We start from the raw sequence: 25,126 nt of genomic DNA on the forward strand, positions 1-25,126 counted from the left end.
TCGTGTAAAGCGAATGGGGAACATCATGTGAAATCAAGCTATTTCATAAATAAAGTGAAGTATTTTGACAACAAAGTTGTGTTATGTGTCAGCATGAAAGCTGAAATATTTTAGTACTGAAAGAGTAGAAGACTTCATAGCATTCATGGGAATAAAATCTTATTATTTTTATACGACTCCTAAAGGACTTTAGAGGGTGTGTCATGGAAGGTTCAAGGTAAGGCAACAGGAAGTTATTAAATATTCAAAGAGCATGTGAGGAAGATGCACAGTAGAAATAATATTTGTAATAATTTTACAATAAAAACCAATCACAATCTATGCAAAAAATACAGGCAAATAGAACATGTCAGATAAAAGGAAGATCATTAAATGACTGTCTACTTGTTTGAGTGTAATCATTTATCAATAAATTTGTTTTTAATCTAGTGCTAGGTAATATCATACTAGTCTTAATGGTGATTAAACAGGAGGATGAAACTCCATGGCCAGGCAGGACTTTATGGTGAACTCTCAAGTACTCAAAGGATAAGCAGTATAAATTATTGCAGATAGAATCTTCCTCCTATGTGTCAGGTTTTTCCCCTTGAGGATTCTTTCCGGAGGCAAGTCAGGTTGGGGAGCTCCTGACAAATGTCTTCTGGAAGAACTGTGCTCTCTGTGGCAGCAGAGGCCAGGTGCCAGTGCAGAGGTAAGGGGGTTTCAGTTCAGAAACCTGTTGCCTCTTGGGGTTTTGGGCGGGGGGGTGAAGCTCCCCCCAATAGTTTTGCTAGATGAAAGACAAGGCAAAAGCACTGCTCCCAAATGAAGGAATCCCCATGATTAGAAACCCAGGGAAGGTTGGGGCCTTAAATTACTAGAGATATCTATTAGAAATATTCCTATAGCCTTTCCTAAGGAGAAAGGCTGGTGTGGGGGAATAGCATCATATGTAAATCCATAGAATGTGAATAAGATTCTGAATCGTGGACTATGTCTCTGCCCATCTAAACCAGAAAAATGGGTAAAGCATGATGATAAGATGTGTATGTCAGTCCTCAGAGAGCTGCCAGATGTCTGCTTTGTAGTTGGGGGCGGGGAGGATAACCAACAACCCACCAAGCCCACAGAAAGACCCCAGGGTGGGGGTGGGGGGGCGGAAAGAGGTTGGAATTTGATATTTAGTATGGAAACCCAAGGAAAATTAGCTAATGTGTGTGTCAGAACAAGAAATCCTCCACTCATTTCAATTACTCAGAATCTTGGTTAGCCCTTGAAAGTGCATTTTTGAGACTTATGTAATTAAAAGGAGAGTAAGAGCCAAAAGGGATATTACAAAAAACTTGTAAGAAGAATTGAAAAACTAAAATCATGATTCCTTTACATATTTTGCCACCATCTTATACAGATTTAGACAATAAGAAGAGAGCTTTTAATGGGCCCGATTTAGATCAAATGTAAAACTGCACTAATTCTATTGGTTTCAGAAAACTTTACTCTGTATTTACACTATATACATCACATCATAATCTGCCCCATTGTTCACAGAGTGCTTTGAACATGTGAAGCATTATATAAATGCTCAGTTTTACTAAACTGGAGACACAGATCAGGCCTGTTGAAAGGTTTGTTAAGGTTTACACACTTAGGGTTGAATCTGTAGAGCACATTGGGAAGTGCAGGGACAGTAATACAGGGCTTACCACACATCTTTCTGTCCCCTCCAATTTTGGGAGCAGCTGCGAGTCCTCTAAGTCATGTCATGGTTGTTCTGAATTGTGCCATCTTGTATCATTCCTTCAAGAACTATCAAGATGGTGGAGACTCCTTGAGCACAATGCACTGCATCTGTCCTTTGACCCCTATCCAACACTGCCACTATGTTGGGGGACTGGGGGAAATCTTAGTTGGGGATTGGTCCTGCTTTGAGCAGGGGATTGGACTAGATGACCTCCTGAGGTCTCTTCCAACCCTAATATTCTATGATTCAGCCTCTCACTAAGAGCAGTTTTGATTCTTCTGTCTGGCAAAAGGGACTCCATGGGGCCTAGTACCTCGCGAACCTCTGGAAAGTTTGCGTGAATCTGGGCTGAGTTATAGTTTTATGGAAAGTTGCCACTGTGACAGTATTTAGCCTTGAAACTTTGGGTTAGTTTGAAACCCACCTGAATTGAAAGGGAAGAAACAATTCTGCTGACACTCTGCAAACTGAACCGCAGAACTTCACTCATAAGTTTACCTAGAAGTCACACTTACAGGCTAAACTGCAGTGTTCCCACAAGGAAGACTATTCTTTATGATCTTCTCCTGAAAAGTGGAAGAGAAAAACTGTACCAAGTTCTTCACATAAGACTGTCACTCTTTATACACTGATAATTACATCAGCTGAAAATTAAAAATCAAGATTACTAAAAGCATGTTTTCCTCTGCTGTTTTCAGTGGTAGGGTTTGATTTCTTTCTGGCTTTGTAGCATTTCATATTTGTCTATAGAATTAGTAGAAATGACAGAGCTCTCTCCTTTTCCATAAATAAAATGAATTAGAAAATGTAACATGCAAAAACAAACAAACAAAAAGACTCATTTTGTGTAAATATGAGAAGAATGGGGGAGGGAGAGTTAAGTGGTCTCACCAAGCACTGAGTACAAGCAGAAATAATAAGAGGCATTTTATATCACACAATGAAAGCTCTCCAGTTACACACAGTATTTATTGTTTGAATTTCTGTTGGTGAAATGGACTGCTAATTTTTTTTCTGGTTCATATCTATTTGATTGCTATTTTGTTTAGCTGCAGTTTCAGTGCATTTGGTGATTAAATCTTCCTGTAGGATGTGTTTTCCAAATACAAATAGGCTAGCGAGGCTATCTTTGTGTGTTAATTTAGATTTGGCATTATTTTGGCAGGTGGCAGTTTTATGTATTATTACTGTATATAATGAAAAGAATGTGTGGACTGTAGATTGGGAGAATTACTGGGTCAAGTTGTCTGCTGCTATAAATAATCAATAGAATTACGCCCAATGGAGAATATGGTATATTGAGTCTGAGGGCCTTATTCTATCTCACTTACCCTTCAGTCAGAAAGAACTTAGCTGAGTCAAAAGAGTTACACTGGGTAAAACTGAGGAAAATGAGATCGAATTCAGGCCCTGAGTGCAGTAAAATTAACTTCCAATTATGGAGCCCACCCATTCACATAAGAGCCAAATTTAGCTTTTATCATGTGGAATCAGAAGAATGGGCCAGTGCTGGCTAGTTGTTAGACCTCAGAACCATCTTTCCTGTGTAGAGCACTCACTATATGTCACTGAGCATGGGGATGGGAATTAGGAGGGCAAGGGGGAAATGAGGCAGTCAACATGCTGTGAAGTACAGCTTACCTTTTAAAATAATCAGTGTGTGCAACTGCTTGGTGTTTGCTGTACACTATAGCATGCATGCAGGGGAGCTGGTCCTACATCCTCTCAAGCACCTGGGCTCACCAGCCAGGCAGTAGCCACTCTCTGCCCCTAGTGTTTGACTGTATTACTGTATTTGACTGTATACATTCCTGAATAGGGTTGGTGGGGGTGGAAAAAGGCTCCCTTCACCCTCTTCCTCAATTAGGGCATGCATGCATCAGAGGACTGGAACATGCCATTACTGTCAGGAGAATTACAAAGAGCTCCTTTATAATTCAGGTATATTATAATATACAATTATATATCATTAAAATGGTACCATTTCATTTTAATGTACAAGAGTTATCATGTAATTAATCTGGGATAATATGGAATAAATTGTAGGTTAATATCCCAGGGCTTTATTAACCAGGACACTTTTCCACAGTTGTTTGGACTGATACCTGTACAGTATGATATCCTTTCAGGAAATAATGGGCTTTCTTTAGGGTGAGCACAGAGGTCTTGCCTCTTCTACCTTCCCTTCTCACTCAGGTCGGCGTCACAGATCTGCTTCTAGCTGTTAGGTTTTCCAGACAAAAAGAGCTACTATGTACTTTCAGTCAAAATGCCACTTACCTTAAAGAGGAACAACAAAACAAGATGGACCAAGTGGAGCTACACCACCATATATCAGCTGAGGATCTGGGCTAAAGTCTCTTTGTATGTGTTCTCTCTGCAACTGGGTGCATATGAGCTGAACACAAAATGGTACAAAATAATAACAATTACAAAGCTATCTACATCATACTCATTAATTTAAAAAAACCAACAACTTACAGAGCCAGTAGCAATGCATCATTGAGTGATTTGCAATTAATTTTACAACATACTGTTATATACATGCAGCCAGACATACCTCTCAAGCTTGAGTGTTGTCAGGTTTCAACCCATGCCGACTCAGGCCAGGTAAATGTTTGGATAGGGACAACTTCTAGGAGAAGCACGGTGGCCACAGGAAGTGGTGGTGTGACTCAGTGGGAACTATTCTTCCCTACAAGGTGGGGCATTAGTTAAAAGCTTTCACGGTGGTTGGAGGCATCAGGGCTGGCAACAGCAAACGGGTCAACCCCCAAAGGTTCAATAACTATTTAAATTTATTAACTCTTTAGTACCTGTTTGTAGGTGTTACATACTATGGGGTCTGTTCTCAGCTGCCACTAATCAGATCTGACACAGCAGAGGAAGGGAAGTTGTAAAGGTGATTGTGCTGTTCCCTGATCTTGCAGCTGGTTCTACTCTGTCCACATGCCCAGCATAGTTTTACCAGCTTCAAAGCCGATCTCATCAGGTGAGGTTTGCCAGAGAGCAGTGGTGCTCCTGCTACAATCCCATTTTTCCTGGTTATATGCCCAACACATGCCATATGGGGATTACTGCACAATGCTTGATTGTGCAGGTTGACTTTCTGACCCTGTTGTGTTACTAGAGCAGTGAAATGAGTGGGAGCAGGACGAAGGATCTGATCTAGCATTTGCCAGTTTGCCTAGAACATAGAACCCCAACAGCTGGCACAATGGTGCTTGTTTTTGTATGAGTCATAAAACTGTGACCCTGACTACTTGTGGTGATTAAAATCCAATGATTGAAGAACCCAAAGATCCTTACAAATTTCTTCTTTCTGAAGGAAGCAGTAAATGTAGACATTCCTGGGGCAAAATGCATCAGACCGTGGAAGGTCAGCTCTCACTCCTATTGACTGGGTTTTGGATCAGGTCCAAAGCAATGCTGCTCCTCAGTTGTGGACAGGAAATTAAGAATACCATATCCTATTAAAATTTCAGGGGGAATTTACTGGAGGTGGGCAGAAAATAATTACCCAAACTGTAATTTGACTATGGCACTGGGATGAAAGCCTCTACTTTTGTCAAAAATGCCACGGGATTTTAAGTGACCACAAGTGTTCAAGACCTCTGTTTTACCTCTCATCCAAAAAACAGCACCACCATGCCAACTATAGCAGTTCTGCTTCCCTAGGTAGTCTGGCAAACATGTGGCTACCACAACTGTCCAACAGTCTCCCACAGTATTAGTGAATGCTCTGATGATTCCAAGAGTCAGCATCCCACCCCTTTAGTTACCATCTGAGGGGGGAGAACCATAGTTCAGGCTACAGCTTTATGTGACATCACTATGAACAGTTCCAAGAGATTCCCAGAATACCTCCAGCAGAGAGAGAAATACAGATCAAATATTTCTCATGGAAAATGGAAACAGAAATGTTTGCTTTTTAAAAAACAAACAAACATACTTTGCACGGCCTCTATACATGTTAAATAAATAAAGGAAAAAGGAAAAACCTTATTTTGCATTGCATTTCACTCTTAAAACTTTAAAGCTGCAGAGAACCTTAAAGTTTATATGAAGCCTTTTATAGTGACAGTAGATTTATTATGAGTGAGCCAGATTCTTTGTTGGTGTAAACTAATGTAGCTTCTTGAAACCAATGAACTATGCCAATTTGCACTAGCTGAGGATCTGGCCCATTATTTGTTGATAATGCTCAAAATGGCCATGGTACTGTCCACCCGCACCAGAAGACACAAACTGGCCCAAACAGTTTACAATCTAAGGCCCCAGTCTGCAATCTGAGCTGCATGAATGGACTTTTGCATCTGTGGGTAGGGTCCTTGACTTCTGTTTGCGCACAATGGTCTGCCCGTATGAATCAGATTGTGGAATTGGGGTCTAAGAAGAGAGAGAACATATGGAGATTGGTGGGAAAAATAAAATCAAAATATATATCCATATTTTATATGCAGTAAATACTTTTTATATACATTGTTGGCCTGATTTTCAGAGGTGCTGAACACCACAGTTCCCATTGACTTCACTTGGAGTTGTGGGTACTCAGCACCTCTGACATTTAGGCTCTACATAAAGTTTTTTGGCTAAATAAATTTGCATGAGTTATACCTTACAGTCGCCCACCAAGATAATTATTATATCATTACAATTTTGTGTACCCCTCACAGAAAGAGTGGATCTGAGAAAGCTGTGAATACACCAGTAAAAATAGAAACATACCAAATAAGCAGTCATCCTGATTGCAGTTTGTGAACCTCTGCTATTGTGCTGCTAGATGCTCACTCTTATTTCATTAATTGTTTTAAAGATACACATAGTTGAAATCAATTAAAAATAAATGTTTATGTAAAATCAGCAACAAGTCAGCCATAGCATGATTTAGCAGCCACAACTGAACTGAAAAGCAGCATAGAATCATAAGGCCTATTCACCACTGAGTAACTCATTTCATGCTACTGTAACTCCACTGACTGAAGTGAAGAGGGTTACACCGGCACAAAAGTAGACTAAAGGTATGTCTACACTACCGCCGGATCAGCGGGCAGCGATCGATCCAGTGGGGGTTGATTTATCGCGTCTAGTCTAGACGTGATAAATCAACCCCTGAGCGCTCTCCCGTCGACTCTTGTACTCCACCTCCATGAGAGGTGCAGGTGGAGTCAACAGGGGAGCGGCAACAGTCAACTCACCGCGGTGAAGACACCACTGTAAGTGAATCTAAGTATGTCAACTTCAGCTACATTATTCATGTAGCTGAAGTTGCGTAACTTAGATCAATTCCTCTCTCCCCCATCCTCCCCAGTGTAGACCAGGCCAAAGAGAATGGTGAATAAGACCCATGGAATCATTTAGGATACAAAGAGACCTCTAAAAGACTAGTTCATTCCCTGCCTTGTTGCAGGATCATAATATCCCTTAAATCATCTAGATCAGCTGATCAGAAAGGTCTTGATATGAAGACTTCTACTGATGATTATTTCAACATTTCTTTTTCAACCCTTCCATTCCCTAACTAATCGTCTGGTGCTAAAATAATGATGTGCTGAAGGGGGAAGGGGCGGGGGTGTCCTCAGGGCCCCTTGTTAAAATGTTACCAGCAAATTAAAGGTGTCATGTTGGGCGTTTTCAGAAGGCTTGTGATGCACTGAGCATTGTTGTTATAGTAATGTTATCGTAATGTTATAGGTTGTAATTTCATGTATATAGTTATGAGGCTATATACATGAGGGGCAGTTCACACCTCATCAGGGCATGTATGGGACAAACCCAGCCCAGCCTCACAGGAACAAAGGACACTGGACTATGCAACAATAAAGGATCTGTTTGACTCTCAAGTGAGTCATCACCCCTTCCTCTGGTCAGTTTGGGACTGTGATGAGGTAATGCTTGCTTGACTCGGAAGTGGGGGGGGGGGCAAAGCCAAGAGAGAAGAAAGAACATGATAAAAGGGAGAGATGTTTGCCATGCTCTTCCTTTCTCTTCCACCTCCATCTACAGACATCACCACCAAGCAACTGAAGCACTGATCAAAGGGGAGAGCCCGGCTGAAGGGCAACCAGCAAACCTGTGGTGAGAAGCATCTAAGTTTGTAAGGGCACCGAAAGTGTTAAGAGCAGCTTAGAATGCGTTTTGTTTTTATTTCATTTAACCAAATCTGACTTGTTTTGCTTTGACTTATAAATCACTTAAAATCTATATTTGTAATTAATAAATTTGTTTGTTTATTCTACCTGAAGCAGTGTGTTTGGTTTAAAGCCTGTCAGAGACTCCCCTTTGGATAACAACCTGGTGCATATCAATTTCTTTTTTTAATTGATGAACTCATAAGCTTGCAGTGTCCAGCAGGCATAACTGGACACTGCAAAATGGAGGTTCCTAGGGTTATGTCTGGGACCGGAGATATTGGCTAGTGTCATTCGGTTGCACAATCCAAGGAGCAGCTTACATGCCAGAAGCTATGCATGAACAGCCCAGGACTGGGGATTCTCACAGCAGAGCAGGGTAAGGCTGGCTCCCAGAGTCAAAGTTTGGAGTGACCTAGCAGATCACTGGTCCACATCACACCAGGGGAACGTCATAAGTATAATTTTAGGTTTATGCTCCAGTGGAGGTGCATGCTCGGGGAGCTGAGAGTTACCTTGGCTTTAACCTTTCTGCGGTTAGTCCTAGGCTGGAAATCTGGCGGTTATTTTGGCTGTAGCCTCTCTATTGTTGGTTTGTGCAGAGGCTGGTCAGAGAGCATGCTTGTAACTCTGGCTGGGGGTGTCCCTACCTGTGTGTTTGCTGGTGGAAGTGTAAGCCTGGGAGCATGTCTGCAGATTGTCACAGCAGCAGAATGAGAGAGGGAGCCCAGGCTGATAGAACAGAGAGCTCAGCAGTACCCCAGTTCCAGGTGGTACCCTGTGGGGGAACCTGTTACAAACATCTCTGGAGTTAAAGTATGAGTTAACAAGTTTCTTGCAGTTGGACTGGATCAGCTTTTGCCAAATGGCAGATCTATTTCCAAGTATTTCAAACAGTAGGATACACTCAGTCCCTCTTATAAGCTCTTCATTCAACCCATTCTCTTAATTTCACAAGTTGAACACTATGCAATAGCCTCAGTATATTGTTCAGGAATAAAGTATAACCTTTTCCAGAATGTGATGCTCAGGGTTAGATTTTCAAAAAAGCTTTTTATTGGTGTGACAGACAACTGTCCCTCAGGACACCTCCTTGTGATATGTTGTGGCCCTTCCGCTGCACTGCCCTCCCCCATTTGAATTTTGTAAAATCACTTCCAGAGCAGAATTCCTCCTTTGAGGTCTCTCATTGATTAAGACTCTTACACCATATCAATTAAACTTTTGCCCTTCAAATTTAGCCCTTGTTCCTCCCTGGATTCAGGGCTCCCATAGCCCTCCTTCTGGATCTGTGCGATACTCCAAGAAGATTCCCCTCCCCTTAAGCAAGAGCCCCACCACCCTGCTTCATTGGCCTGTGTTGGTAACTCAGGCTGGCCGCAGCCCTGGATCAGCTTCTCTGAGCTGGTCCCTTTTAATTCTATCCTTCTCCCTAGACAGTCTTCTTTTAAGCTATCCGCTCACTCTCTCCTGGTTGGCTTTCTAGGGGCTCCTTTATTACCAGGCCTGGACTACCTGTCATGTGGCTGTGATAACTTTCACCAATCCAGGGAGGAGAGCTGAGTGAGGTACAGTGGGGCTGGACCCACTGCCTTTTAAAGGGGCCAGTCACCCTGTGACAATGTGTGAAAATTGTTCATTGCAAAACTGAGCAGCTATCAGAACACTCCTACCTCTCAGTACCTGAACCATGCCTTTAACTAGGTAGACAAAGGGCAGTTCCTCTGATTTGCTCTTGCATTTGAAGTGCAGGTCCAAATTCCTCCCACAATTCAATTGTGGGAGAAAACAGTGGGCTCAAATTAGGCAAGGTCAAATTGCTCCCATAAAGGGAGGCTTGTCCTTTTGAAAATTGGCATCTGAATGTGTTTGTTTGCCAAGTGGTGCTGTCTGCTTTCTTAGTTATGAGAAAGCATTTCTCCATGGCCAGAATTTTCAAAAGAGCTCAGCACCTCCAAATTGAGACAAGATTTTCATCATGTCAGAGGCTGTTCTTTTTTCAAAATGTGACTATAAGTGTCACAAATGGACTGCTGGCTACTGAGCGCTTTTGAAAAACTGACCATTTTTTTTGGTGCCTCATTGATAGCTGAGCTCTTTTGAAAATCTGGGCTTGATTGTAGAGGCTGAGTTCTTGAAAAATCTAATACTGTGCTTCTTTGAAAATCTGGTGCCCATCAGCAGTATCAAAACTTCCAAAGTTTGATACCAATGTGCACTCCTCAAGTTCACTAGGAGGCAGCATGAAGTTTTTTGCTGTGAGCTAGTGACAATGTAAGCTTCTGTAATGGCATGAGGGTATTGTATTTGCAATACAACAATTGTACCCAGTTATGTTAGCCTAAAAGTACTGGATTTTGATCCTGTACTTCTCTAGCTGCTTAAATATTTGCATAAGAAAACCAAAAGAGCATTTTCTGTGAGATTTGAAGGTTCATTGTGGTCATCCTTACTCATGAGTAGTCAGGTGGAGGTCAATAGAACTACAGGCATCGTACATACTACTCAGTTTCAGTAAGGCTGGCAGAATTGGGCCCAGAGAGATTCTATGGTTAATTGTAGTCTACAATCAAGTATTATCCGCCTTCTGCAAATTTACATGGGATTACTGTAGAATTCTAAATAAATTGACAATTTTATAGAAATTGAAGATATGAAAGTTACTGGCTAATTAAAGAGTAGGGGCATCTGTATATAGTACTATAATGCCATATCACATATTCATTGAAGTTCAATAATATGGGAAACAAGTCCGACAGCATAAGACTCTTAAAGAGAGAAGATATTGTGGAAAACATTTTCAGTGCATCTTTATTGTCAGCTAATTTATAACATATGGGGTGAGGGAGCGACATATATGGCGAATAAGATTTCTTCTCTTCCCTCCTCCCCCTACCCCAAGCTGCATTTTCAGACTGTTAAAAAAATCAAGCCCACAGCAGTGTTTAAGTCATTAATACATTTCTTAGAATATATCTCCTATTTGAATGGTTATAAATCAAACCTTGGGAAAAAAAGGGAACTGACAATGGGCCCTTAGAGTTTTATTCTTTCTGTCTTCACAACTAAATGTATGCTGTAATCTAAGTAAGGATTTAAATAGCTGATTGTTGCTGGGTGTGTTTCCTTTTGCTATCACTACCTATATGGATTTCAGAACTCTATAGTGTTTTCAGCCCCGTACATTTCACAGTCAATAGCTGTTTGTTTTAGAAAAGACCAATATACAATAAAAAGAGCTTCCTCGTTGAATGTTAACCACTCCTACATATACACACTAATCCAACATCACCCTGATTTTGAAAGGTATAGATTGGTGCTAAGGGCAGAAGAAAGGGTTTAAGATGAAATAACTATTAATTTATTTTTACCGTTGTCAAAGTGGCCACCAGACTTCTAGGAACTGAACAAAACACAAAAATGCTGTGATCTCCATTTATTAGAGGAGTAGCAAGAGCATGTGAAAGACATCTTGGAAACAGTCCATACCATAGTTCTGACTCCTAATAAAATGTGTTACCCTCACCCTAGCTGGCACAGCATTTAACAATATATTAGGGGAAAGATGCAGAAACAGGTTTCTTGGCTGATTACTCAGTTTTTCATTCATTCACTGTGGTCCGAACAATAGCCTTGTCACTTCATGCAACTGTATGGCCCACACAGCCTATGCTATGTGCTTTGGACTGCAGGAAGGATTTAAGACTAGAATGTGCTGTGTGTGTGGCGAGCGTAGCAGTTTACAATTCATGAGCGGTTGAAAATGTCTTGCTTGCCAAGAATGCTGTGCCTTTGTTTGAGACTGCCAAAGGGAATACTACTGATTGAAGGGTCACTAGTTGAGCGAGGAGCAAATACTTGCTTCAACAATAAAATAAATACACGATTATAAAATGCATTATCTTTACTGTACACGGTATTGTAACATTGCAGTCTGCCAATAATTTATGGTCCCTTAATTCACTTTCATAGGAGGTGTGGCAGCCGAGTGGTTCAGGTGCTTGGGTACAATCCTGGAAGTTGTGGGTTCAAGTCTTGCTGATCTCATGCAGAAAGACAGTCTCCTTTGTGTACTGGTGGCTTTAGAAACCAGCATGCCTTAACCTCATCAGCCCAGTGAACTGCATGGGACAGACTGACTTTTTGACCTCATGTTCCTCTCACTTCATGAGGTACTGTGTATTACAGGGTTTAATGGCATGCCTTTGGGGTGGCTCAATGAGGAAATGGCTGTGTTGCTTGTATTCTAAAAGCATCAGAGTACTGCTGCCACAAGTCATCTGTTCCTACATGACATTTGTTTCACTAAATAAAAGACGTTGACGAGCAATAGGGCATTATTGATACCTGAAATAACAAGGAAACAATCAAATAAACCCCCCCTTAGGAAAAAAACACCCACCCCATTATTCTCTGTGAAGTGCCTTAACCTGAGCTCACTGAAGTCAATAGGAAGCTTTCCATTGCCTTCATGGGCTTTGGATCAGGCCCTATTTGCACAAAACATTACAGTGAAATACAGCTTTACTTAGTCAAGTGTCATTCCTATGAATTATATCCCCCAAATGGTTACAAATTCAATAAATCAATTACAGAGATAAATATTACCAAAGGGGAAGAGAAATGAAGAGTTATAGGCAAAGGAGGAAAGAGACTTTCAAATCTCAGCTAAAACTAAGGCCTTGTCTATATGCAAATTTGTGAGTGGCAGATAAGGAACAAAAGCCATACTGGGTCAGACGAAAGGTCCATCTGGCCCAATATCCTGTCTTCCGACAGTAGCCAATGCCAGGTGCCCCAGAGGGAATGAACAGAACAGGTAATCATCAAGTGATCCATCCCCTGTCGCCCATTCCCAGCTTCTGGCAAACAGAGGTTAAAGACACCATCCCTGCCCATCCTGGCTAATAGCCATTGATGGACCTATCCTCCATGAACTTATTTAGTTCTTTTTTGAACCCTGTTTTAGGGCTTGTCTACTCTGGCAACTGCCATGGCAGCGCTTTAACATGGCTTGTGTAGTCGTGGCAGAGCACTGGGAAAGAGCTCTCCCAGCGCTCTAAAAAACCCACCTCCACGAGGGGCATAGCTACCAGCGCTGATGCACTGTCTACACTGGCGCTTTACAGCGCTGAAGCTTGCTGCGCTCAGGAGGGGGGGCGGAGGGGCGGGTGTTTTTTCACACCCCTGAGCAAGAAAATTGCAGTGCTGTAAAGTGCCAGTGCAGAGGAACCCATAGTCTTGGTTATCGTTATCACATGGCTGCCTGCTGCAAGGTTCTACATCCTTCTGATACATCAAGTGATGGCTATTGTCAGAGACAAGATACTGGGCTAGATAGCATTTGAGTCTGGACCAGTATGACAATTCCTAAATTAAACTGATTTAATTAATCTGGCACTAGTTTGTGTGTAAACACCCTTATTTCAGTTTAAGAATAATTTATTTAGGCTTAGCTTAATCAGTACCGGAGCCAATTTAAAAGTGACCCCCTTGATCAAAAAACCTCACAGACCTTAATTTATATTAATTTAAGCCACACAAACTCAAATAATAGTGTCTACACACAAACTTGCACTGGCTTAACTAAATCACTAAAAATACACCTTTAGTCTGTATGTCAACAGCCCTTGGGGTTAATGAGGTTGAGATGTACTTAGATTGTGAGCTCCTTGTGGCAGGGACTATCTTTTTTGTTACATTTGTTTAGTGCCTAGCTAAATCGGGTCACAGTCAATGGTTAGGGTCCCTATGTGCTTCTGCAATACAAATAAATTCTTCTTAATAATAAAAATAATGAAGGGATTCTCAGATGACAAGGAATGCAGAGGCAAAGGCTCTTGCACTGCCAGTGGCCAGATTACATAGTGACAGAGAAGAAGCCAACAGTAAATCTATAGTGGGAGGTGGAAGGGAAGTAGAGAGAGGGACTGGGAATTCCCCCCACCCTTTAAATTAAGAAGGGATATATTAAATTGGATTCTGCAATGAATGAGAAGCCAGTAAAAGTGTCACGGGACGGGAGTCATATGGTCATGCTTGCATGCAATGTGAAAACGCCACTAGTAGCAATTCACCACATGTTGGTCAGTGGAAATATGGGAGAAGAGAGAGATTTTTAATAGCTAAGGTAAAATAATATGATCTTACTAAGTGCTCTACCTCAGTTCCTTAATCTGTAAAATGGGGATAATAATACTTACTTCCTATCTGACAGGGATTAATTAATGTATGCCGTGTTGTTGTAGCCAGGTTGCTTCCAGACTATTAGAGAAATAAGGTGGGCGAGGTAATAGCTTTTATTGGCACAACTTCTTTTGGAGGGAGAGAGAGAGAGAGCACAACAAGCTTTTGTGCTTACATAGAGCTCTTCTTCAGATCTGTGAAGAGCAGCTCTGTGTAGCCTCAAAAATTTGTCTTTCATCATCAGAAGTTGGTCTAATAACGGGGATTAATGAATGTTTGAAAAATGCTTTTAAAGGGAAAAGATGATGCTATAAGTGGTAAGGATTATTATAGCTTTATTAAGTATTATTTTTAAAAATAAGTGAGTCTTTTTGTGAGTCAGAGCTTCCAAAAGCCTGAAATCTCTACATTAAGAGTGAAGCAAATGGAATCAGCTTGAAAGTACAATAGTTAAATAAGCAACATTTCTACCCCCATAAAAATGTCTTGTAACAAACAGTAAAGGTCTTATGTAAGCATAAGGCATCAGCTGTATGGCTTGTTTAAAAGGAGGCAGTTGCCAAGGCAAGTACTCTGCATGTGTGTGTTGAGAAGTTAGTTTTCCACATCAGCTCTAGCCCATAAAAAAGTATGTTGACTACTATTTGTGAGCAGCTCATTAAAAAAATAGTCCTCAACTCAATAAGGAGGAGCTTGTAAAGTTTACAGAGTCCAAAAAGCCTTCATGCGTCAAGCCGAATGTTGGGAAAGTAATTAATTGCAGGGCAGCTTGAATACCCTGTCCCTTTTGTCCAGACAGTTCAGTTGTGTTCTGTCCCAGAATGGTACAATCATTATCTATGGCCAGATGCTCCTGTGATTTCTTGACACCTGAATGTTTTACATTGCTAATACAGCTTTAATGCAAGATAACTAATTGGATGAGGACCACCAGAGTGAGTGGTTACAGCAGCTCAGGTGGGGGAGTGACTTCCCTCTCCTTCCCACCATCTCTCTCACTTTCACCCCCGGGTTTTAATTATTCTACCACACCTTACACAGAGATGTGAAAATGCTATAAAAGCCCCTATACTTGCAAATAAAGTTAACCAGACACAGTAATTAAGGAGAGGAGAATAGCTGCAATTTGTGTATTTTCCAGGGGTTAGGGCTCATGTTTTTCCACAGTGGTGAAAAAAAGAAAAACAACACCCAATCAGGATTGCATTTAATTATCCTGTGGTCCCAGGTGGCCTTCACTTTTCCATGCCTGTTAGCCACTGAATGCTATCAGAACTGCTTAGCTGAAAGCTCCCTTTGGCATGTTTGATGGGCATTGCAAATCCTCCTGCAGAGTTCCCTTTCATGTCAAGACAATAGCAAGCACAGGGAAACATCCCCATATGTCCTTAGCTCTACTTCCCCCTTTGCTTTGCAGGTTATAGTCAGCACTCTTAACTATGACCAATGATCGATTTGGTTTATGCCCAGCAGCTTCCTTGGTGAAGAGTGTGTGTGTGTGTGTGTGTGTGTGTGTGTACATGAAATAGCGAGTGGGGGTGGGGCTGCTCACAGCCTTAATTCAAGATCCTCCTTTTTATCAGAAGAGAATAGCAACATCTGCTACTTTGTCCACTGAGTGCCTACTCTAATTTTCAATCTCATTCCTTTCTAATTTATTAATATTTATATCTTTAGATACAGAAAAAAGTGATCGCAAATCAAAACAGCTATTTCCCATCTTATTTTTCTTTTAATTATGGTTGTGTGTCATAATCATCTTGTTTCAGAACAACAAGAATTATTGTATTATAATCCCATATAGCCTGACTCCTTTGGGGATGGGGTACCTATATTCACCAAGTAAAAGGCAAATTAAAACAACTTACAATCCATGATTTAAAGTCCAATTCTTATTAACCTGATCTAATTTTGGACTGTGAAAATTTTCTACAAACTATAATTTTGTGTTAATACTGGATTTATAAAGATTGGGGGAGAAAAATCCACTTGGGAGCCGTTACTACTGCCACTGGAATTGTGCTGAATTTCTCATTTCTGTCCATTTGATTGGAAATTTAAATCATCTTGCATTTCAGGATATTGGTAGCCTCATAAGATACAGAATCTGACAGTTTATGGCCTCAGTCTATATCTTGCTGTCTTTAAAGGAAAGGTAGTAAAAAATGAAATTACGGAAAACAGATAAATGCCAAAATCCTTTGATGTTGTATCTTGTAATTATCACATCTGCTGCAAAGCATCTGAAAAATGGCTCTGGAAGCCTGCCATGCTCCAAAACAACTCACACAATGAAGGGGAGCAGGACAGTAAAGGACAACTGATAATGAGTTTTTTAAATGAAAGTTTAACCTTGTAGCAGTAGGTCTTGCTTCCTCCCTCTTTTGTTGTTGCTTCTGTTGGATTTTCATCTAAAACCCATGATTTCTCTCCTTCCTCCCCCACCCCCACACACTTTGCAATGCCATCTGATGTCATAAGCAACAGAGGGTCCTGTGGCACCTTTAAGACTAACAGAACCACAGGACCCTCTCTTGCTTTTTACAGATTCAGACTAACATGGCTACCCCTCTGATCTCTGATGTCATGTTTAGGAAATGTAGCATGGGAACAAATTCATCCTTGCATAGGAAGATGGGCTAGCGGGGGAAAAGAGAATGAGCTTTGTCTTTTCATTCCCCTAAGCTGTATTTTTTCAATATTATAAACTCATCCGTAAAGCTGGAATCGGCTAAAACTTCTCTGCAGTAAGTTTTAAAATTTTTTTGTTAGATGTAGTTTAGATTGGCTACGTGTGTGTATATGGAAGGGAGGAGGAGGAAGGGGATGACTAAACATTATGTGATTTAGAGTCTGAAATAAGAACAGCCATATTGGGGCAGACCAATGGTCCATCTAACCCGGTGTCCTGTCTTCCAACAATGGCCAGTGCCAGACACTTCAGAGGAAATGAACAGAATAGGGTAATTATTGAGTGATAGAGGTTTAGGGACACACGGATCATGGTGTTGTGTCCCTGACCATCTTGGCTAATAGCCATTGAAGGACCTTATCCTCCAAGAACTTATCTAATTCTTTTCTGAACCACATATAGTTTTGGCCACTGGTTGACTGCACATTGTGTGAAGTATATAAATAAAAGCTTATGCTTCTAAAGCGGCTGGAAAGCACCTTGAGCAACTTTCTTCAGAGGAGCTATCTGAGGCCTTGATACTGCAATTCACTGCCCATGGGCAAAGCTGTTCAGCCACATGAAATGAATTGCAGGATCAGGGCCTGAGTGTAGAGTACAAGCTATCAGTCCAAAATGTACACTAATGCCTGAGTATTTTCAGACCAAAAAAATTAGTTGAGCTACAGTAGTACAAAAATCTGCTATATGTATCCATAATTCCTTCTAGGAGGACTTATAGTTCATTTATTTACAGCTGGTCTAATTCTGCCACCCTTACTCAATGGAACTAATTAGGGAGCAAGATATTACTCATCCTTAAGTATGGTGACAGGATTAGGCCCGATAGAGTTGAGGTGATAATGGCAGTGGGTTGTGGACAATGGATTTAAATATTATAGGTGGGGCAGGAAGCACCACTTATTATTAATGTTCCTAAACTTCCCCTTATAATTCCCTGTTTTCAATTGCTTATAACTGTTTACGCTGAAAGTTTCCATGCTGGGTGTCTCCCTCAGTATGAATATTTTTGGAAAGTTTCAGCCAAATCAGTTCAGCCATTTCTGAGAACAAGGCTATTTAAAACAAGTCTGGCAACCTTTCCTTTGAGAAGTTCTAGTGCCCCCATCATTTGGGTCAGGGACTTGAAATTTGCAAGGGGAGTGGCCTTTGTATCTGAGACGTGACTTTTGCTGTTCCTGTGAAAATCCTCCCAAATTTGGCCATGTTATAAACCATCAGAAAAAAGTCAGTTTATACCTGCTCACTAGAGGCAGAATTTAGCAGCTAAAACCTTAGAAGATTTCACCCTCACTAATGACAGGTTTCAGGGTAGCAGCCGTGTTAGTCTGTATCCTCAAAAAGAACAGGAGTACTTGTGGCACCTTAGAGACTAACAAATTTATTAGAGCATAAGCTTTCGTGGACTACAACCCACTTCATCGGATGCATAAGCATCACTAAGCTTCCATCCCAGCACAGGTCCTAGCGCTGACCAGATTGTGGATTGACATGTAGGTGACCAGGAAGTTGCTTGGAGTCTTTAGTGGGTGGGATGTAGACTTCAGGGGACTGCAGGAAGAGAAAGGATGGTTTTGTGTTTATTAAGCAGTTGAATGACACCTTACAGGCTCTAGAAAATTAGATTCTATTTCTGCCACTGCCAACATTTTGAGAGGTGGTCACTAATGGTATGTCCCTATGCCTGATTGAATTAAGTTACAGCTGAGAGTGCCAATAGAACCAGCGTTTTGAATGCATGAAATGCAATATAATGCTAAGTAGTCAGGTCCTAGTCACCTCCAGTTGGGTGCCCAAGATTAGTTAGTGGATACTTTTGACCTTAATTTCTCTGCCTCCATTCCCATCTGTAAAATGGAGATGATACCCCCACCTCGCAGGAGTGTTGTGAAAATCAATTTGTAAATCACTTAGATACTCTACATAATCTCTGTCTTCACAGTAGGGTTTGAATCATGTGCAGTAAATAAGGCATGGGGAGGAGAGCCAAAGGTTGAACAATGAACAGAAAACAAAACATTGATTAGCTTTTCATTAACTGAGCACCATCCATTGCCTGCACTGAATGAGGCAGGACTCCTGTGGAAAAAATAGTATGTGATCATGTAAATAAACACTGTATCATAATGCGTAGGCACAAGAGGCTAAATTAAGGTTGAAAAGATAACAGTCAGATAGGGTCAGACCAGTGGTCCATCTAGCCCAGTATCCTGTCTCTGACAGTGGCCAGGTGCCAGATGCTTCAGAAGGAATGAACTGAACAGGCCAATTTTGCGTGATTCATCCCAGCTTTTGGGAGTATAACCTTTATCCTAACATTCCCTAAGTTTTGAGTGCTTGATATTGCAATAATTAATAGTGCTTTTGTAATTTGTGTACATAATAAATAATAAAATGGTCTATACTTTGAAATGGAAAGGGTGAAATTGTAGCATTTTGCTTGCAGCATAAATAGGGAACAGTGTGTTGTCGCATTGACCCAAGTGGTCTGGTACATCTCTTTCTCCTCCCTTGATTTTTCCCGTGGAGTGTCAGGCACTCCCTGGGACACACTGAAGGAGCAATCCCTAGGGATTGCAACTATGGCCAGCTCCTGTGGATTCATGGAGGTGTTGAAGAGGCTCTTTCCTTCACAAACCCATGTGAGGACATGTCACATTCTGGTGCAAACAGCATATAATCAACATTGTCCAAGGCCTCTGAAGCCATTATTATTGTATATGCTGTTTCAATAAGCAGATTTTGGGGAAAGATTTGGAACATTCCACTTTTGTGTTCTTGTGTTTGTCTCCGTTTGCATATTTGCTTGTTTTATTAAATTTCAAAATATGACTAAAATATTAATATGTAGATTAAACACTAGGTGTGGCACTCTACTTCAAAGTAGTACCTTGGAATCCCCATATTCATTGCTGTCATATAATTATGATGTTTTGTACAAAGTATGCCTTGTGAGGTATCATTTTAAAAGTCTTTATCTGTTAAACATTAATATCCCGGTAGATTGTATGAAGCATTACTATATGTGCTACTGAAATATGTAGTGAGGTTGGGAGATGCCCACAGCCAACCTTTCAATTGCAACAAAGGAGCAGCCAGATTTGTGCTGATGGCCCATTAAAGGGAATCCACTCTCCCAATGGCCATCCCAGAGACTTCTCAATAAAGCATGTATGCAATGGAGACTGCTTGACCAATAGGGACTGCCTGAGCCCCACGTTACAGCAAAGACCTTTCCAGCAAGCTGGAAGAAAATATAAAATAGGGGAAGTGACATCATCATTTGGGTTCACTCCCCTCTGGAAGAAAAAGACATGGTTGGAAGAAAGAGACTTTGAACTTGTACCAGGCTGGAAAAAGAGTCCCAGTCTGTGTATCGAGGAACTGCAGCCTGCTTGTGCCATCTGTCAGGGTGAGACACTGTTTGATTCAAATTCCGTTCAATTTGAAGAAATAAAAATAAATTCACAGTCTAAGTTCTAAAGTAACCAACTTTGATCACTATGCTTGCTAATCACTTAAAATCTATCTTTCTGTAGTTAATAAATCTCTTTTCTATTTTACCTAAAACTTTGTGTTTTGATTGAAGTGCTTGGGAAATCTCAGCTCAGGTTACAAAGGCTGGTGCATGTCCACTTTCCTTCAAAGAAGTGGCAAACTAGGTAATAAGCTTACACTGGCCAGGCTTCTGACCCCTACAAGACAGTACAGTTCTGGGGTGCAAGGCTGGGGAGCTCAGGGTAATTGGCTGGAGCTTCCCTATTGATTATTCATGAGTGGCTGGGAGATCATTCATATAACGCAATTGGGCATGTCCCTGCCTTTGGATGTCTGTGTAAGTGCAGTGCCCATCAGAGCTTTGTAGGTTGACATCAGCATCACAGTGTGAGAGGCAGCCCAGGTTGGGGTGTTTGGAGGGCTCAGTAGTCCCACAGCCCAGGTTGTACCTCAGGGGCCCCATCACACGAGGGGATCTGATTTTGAACTAATTATACTGATGTAAAATCTGGAGTAAGTGCACTAACAGTGGAGTTACTCTGTATTTATACCCATAAAACAGACAGACCGTCCAGCTGTCATACACTTCTTTGAAACTGAAGCCATTGCATTCTCAATGGGGAAATAATGTTCATAATAAGGTGCCGTACACAATCTCAAAGACAATTTTCCCCCTTATTTCTTTTGTACAGCCCTTGCACCTCTCCCATGTGAGATTAGACACAAAAGACCAGATAATGCTCTCCTTATAATGGGGCTACTTGCAGAGTGGAATGCTACTGGGATCAGCGTCTGCCCCAAAACAGAGTGGTGAAATAGCCTTACAGCATTCTGTGAAAGGCAGGAAGCTTATGTTTACAGGTTCTCTCTATTTCCTAGCCTTTCATGCAGAGGTGCTGCAGGAATCAAAGAAAACACTGTTCTTCCATACCGTATGTTACAGCACGACACCTTCTGCAGTGCCATGGCTACAATGGTGTGAGCACAGGAAGACATGAGAGCCATAACTGTGAATTAATTGGCTGTGTGCAGAGCTAAACCAGACAACATTCAGCAGCTTTTCCCATGCTTAATTATAGATACAGAATAGGCATGGCAACATCAAGCAGCATAGCTCAACACAAAGGAACGAGAGTGTGTGTTATTAACTGTGTGTGGCAATTTGGGGGTCAGGGACTGTTTATATGTCATGTGTGTGAAGTGCTTAGCACAGTGTGGCCCCATTCCTTCACTGAGGCCTCTAAGCATTACAATACAAATAAATGATAATGCTAATTGGAGCGAGGCAGTGCTGTTTTACTTAAGGCCAAAGTTGAATAGTAAAATCAGGATGTTCCAGGGCTGGTGGTGTAGGAGGGTTTATTTTCTGCAGCAATGGTTGTGGTAAAATGTATTTTTGCTGCTTCTTCAGCTTTTTATGAGAAATCCTAAAAGCCACGTCTCCAAAACTGGAGACTTGGCAGCAAGACAAAAGAGAATGTTGTCCCATTCCCGTCCAAGTGGTTTCTGAGAAGATGGCCAGGGGAATCATTGTGCATGATAAATGAGTCAACCTTCTGATTTTAATGTAGCAAGTAAAAATCCTAGAATGAAATAAAGATGTCTGTATCTCTCGCCCACCATTTGCTTTCGGGAAATACTGAGCACCTGCTTGTAAATGATCCTGAGTTTATGCAGCTGACAAAGGGGAAAAAAAACGGGGGGGGGGGGGAAAGGTGTTCAACTAATTCTTTTAAGTGCTGCAGTATAGACAGCACAGGCACCCTTTATGAAGCCTGAAGTGAATAGTCAGGATGTTTTTAGAACCTATTCTCCCCCCTTGTTTTTCCACCAGAGAAGCTTGGTGAAGATGTATCTAGTGACATCAGAATGCTTTCAGAAAGGCTGATAGTGGTGCAGCAATGAAAACCTGCTTGAAATCATTCCTTGATAGGTCCACTCAGGTTTCAGAGTCATAGTTCCCATTGTAACATTAATCATAGGGGTGTTTTCTTTAATGTACCAACAAAGTCAATCTGATAGGAAAGCAACACTGACATTGTCTTTGGTTGCAAAACCATAATCAAGGTAGAAATAAAAAAATAAATCACTTCCTCTCCACAAACACGTGGCAAGCTTTGTACTTTTACCATTTTACATTTAAGTTGTTTATCTCTCATCTATCTAGATCAAGTGATCTTTGGGAAAGAGCCCGGGGCTAGATTTTTAGATGTCTAAAAATGCAGATAGGCATTTAGTGGAATTTTCAAGAGTATCATTAGGTGCCTAGGCGCTTTTGAAAATAGCGCTGGGTGCCTCTCTGTACCTTTCGGCACAGTCATCAAACTATTGCCTGGTGGGACAGGATGGCCCGACCACTGTAGGAAAAAAAGAAGATAGGAGGAAGAAAAGGTAGGAATAAGAAAAAAGGTGATATACTTATAAAAGGGTGTATCAATTTTTAGTTTATTATCATCTACACCCAAAGTCTTTAGTCTTATTTCCCCACAAATTCTCTTGCCTCTCAGGCAAGTCCACTGTTTTCTAGGGAAGCAGGCCCCTGTTGATGTCCCACCTCCCTAAACTCAGTACCTTCATTCCAAGGCAATGAGCTCTTCTCCTTCCTGGAACTATTCCCCTCCACACTTCTTAGGGCTCCCAGTTTTCTTGAGTGCTACTCATCTTGCTTTCTCCTTTTGAAATGAGCTGGATCTGGCTTATTTAGGTTCAGACCCCTCTCATTCCCAGCAGCCTCTGCGAGGACTGGCTAATTGAAATCAGCTGCTTGGGCATTGGTTTTTCTCTCCCCAACCCTCATGTGACAGTTCACTGAGTCATACCTTTAAAAATCTGGCCCCTACCTGACAATCAGTCCTGAGTGCATAGTTGCACTGCCCCTCAAGCAAAACAGGTTTAGTTCACACTTCAACCCCAGCTTCTCCCATATTCCAGAAGAGAAGTAACCTACATGAGGTCTTTTCCTGGCACAGCTCACTTCCTCCTGTTGCTTATCTCAGCTGGTAGGGGTGGAGCTAAGTCTCAGCCCACTACCACCCCTGCTTTTCCACTCATTGCACATTCAGGGTAGGGCTTAGCAGCCCAGTGGTAGCTTCTTCCCCACTGCATTACCACTTGTGATACAAGTAGCTTATGCAGGGGAGTGAAGTGGCTCCTTATATTCACTGATTCCTCTGCACAGGAATGCAGCAAGGTTCACATTCTGCCCCTGTGTTTGTACAATGCCTAGCATAATGCTAACTGCTACCCAATAATAATGATCTGAGACTATGTTTAATAGTTTGATTACTGTACTAGAGTTTCCTGTAGGTGAGAATGTTGTATCTCTTAATATCAGTTAACTAACCTATGACTCTTCTGAGAAGGAATTTGCAAATGAACTTTAGAAATTTCAGAGGAGGTGGTAACAAGCAAGATGCGAGCACAGTGGCATTTACTGTATATTTGTATAATCAGCATTTAAAGAGCACATCTAATTGCACAGCTTCACCTACTAGACAGGTCTGATCAGAAGGAGAACAGATGGATTTTTCCAGATTGTGGGTGCACCCAGGAGTGGCATGGAGTGGGGTTACTGCAAAGAGACATTGTGCAAGAAGCAAGCAGAATTGCACTCTCTGAGCTGAGGAGAGTGGCATCTCACAGCCAGGAAACAAACAATGGGTGTAGGGGGATGCAAAGGTGCTGGGGAGAGAGCTCCTTTACCCAAGAAGCCAGGAGACATGGCCAGGTTTGGCCCCCTTTTACATCCTTGAGAAAGGAGAAAGAGTTGTGGGCAGGGGGGAGGTGGTGTGTACAGCCAACACTTAAAGTGGTCTGTAAGGAGTGATTGTGTATGTGTGTGTGTGTTTGTGTGAAGTGTGTGTGGGGGGGTCCTCTCATATTCTGGGAGCAGTGACATTGGTAAGAATGCTTAAAGTGCACTCCCAGCTCAATGAATAAGGTTCCTTTGCCCCATGTCTGCAACCCCCTGTGACACCCTCTTTTACTATATGCCCACCCCTCACACACTGTAAGCACTGGGAACAGCAGCCAGCGCCAGAAAGTTGAGAGGATCAGACTTTTGCCTTCCTACAGGTGACAAGGAGTGACAGAAAGTTCATTGTCCTTGCAGGCAGCCAAGGAAACATGGGGAAGACAGAAAAAGTGATCATATATTTATTCATTAAAACCAACACATTAGATGGAGTCTCTGGGCAAAGTCAGGACAGGCCCTCCCCGTGGGAATCCCCGTGTTTCTCTCCCACAAATTGGAATTTTTCACCAGAGCACTGCGCCTGAACTCAACTGGTGGAGCTCCCATCTTTTATAGCCGTCTCTGGCTACTAGGCTTGGGGCCCAAGTCTGTAAGTCTGAGTTCCAGGGTTATTCCTTACTTACATGAGTAGTTGCACTGAGACAGTATCCCTTCAGGACAGTTGTGACGTTGTGCAGTCTATAGGGTTTTATAAAAATAAAAGTGAATATAATGTAACTGGAATATGCTTCATGCAAAAGGTCTCGTTAGGTATCATTACAAAGTTTATAATCTACTGAGTGTAATCATGCTATTTGTATAAATGTACCACTCTTGTATCTAAAACTAGAAATATGAAATATAACTCTGAGGGCCTATTGTAATTATGTAAAGTGTGGGTCATTAAGGATGGTTTGGAATCTTGATGACTCCCATTGTCTGCAGATGGCTGTATTTACCTGTGAGTCTTCCTGTATGTGTGTGTGCTGGCAAGTGAGTAATGAAGTCTTGCAGTGACATGTGATCATGTCACCTGAACTGGAATCCATCTTTAACCTGGTGCTTTTCCAGTGAGGGGGAGGTGGAAACCCAGAGGGAGAAAGGGTTCCCGCCTTATGCAAAAGATACATAAAGGGGTGGAAGAGAAGCGGGGGGGGGGGGGGGGG

The sequence above is a fragment of the Trachemys scripta genome, chromosome 6 (genome assembly GCF_013100865.1).
Source record: "Trachemys scripta elegans isolate TJP31775 chromosome 6, CAS_Tse_1.0, whole genome shotgun sequence".
In the NCBI taxonomy this organism is placed as follows: Eukaryota; Metazoa; Chordata; order Testudines; family Emydidae; genus Trachemys; species Trachemys scripta.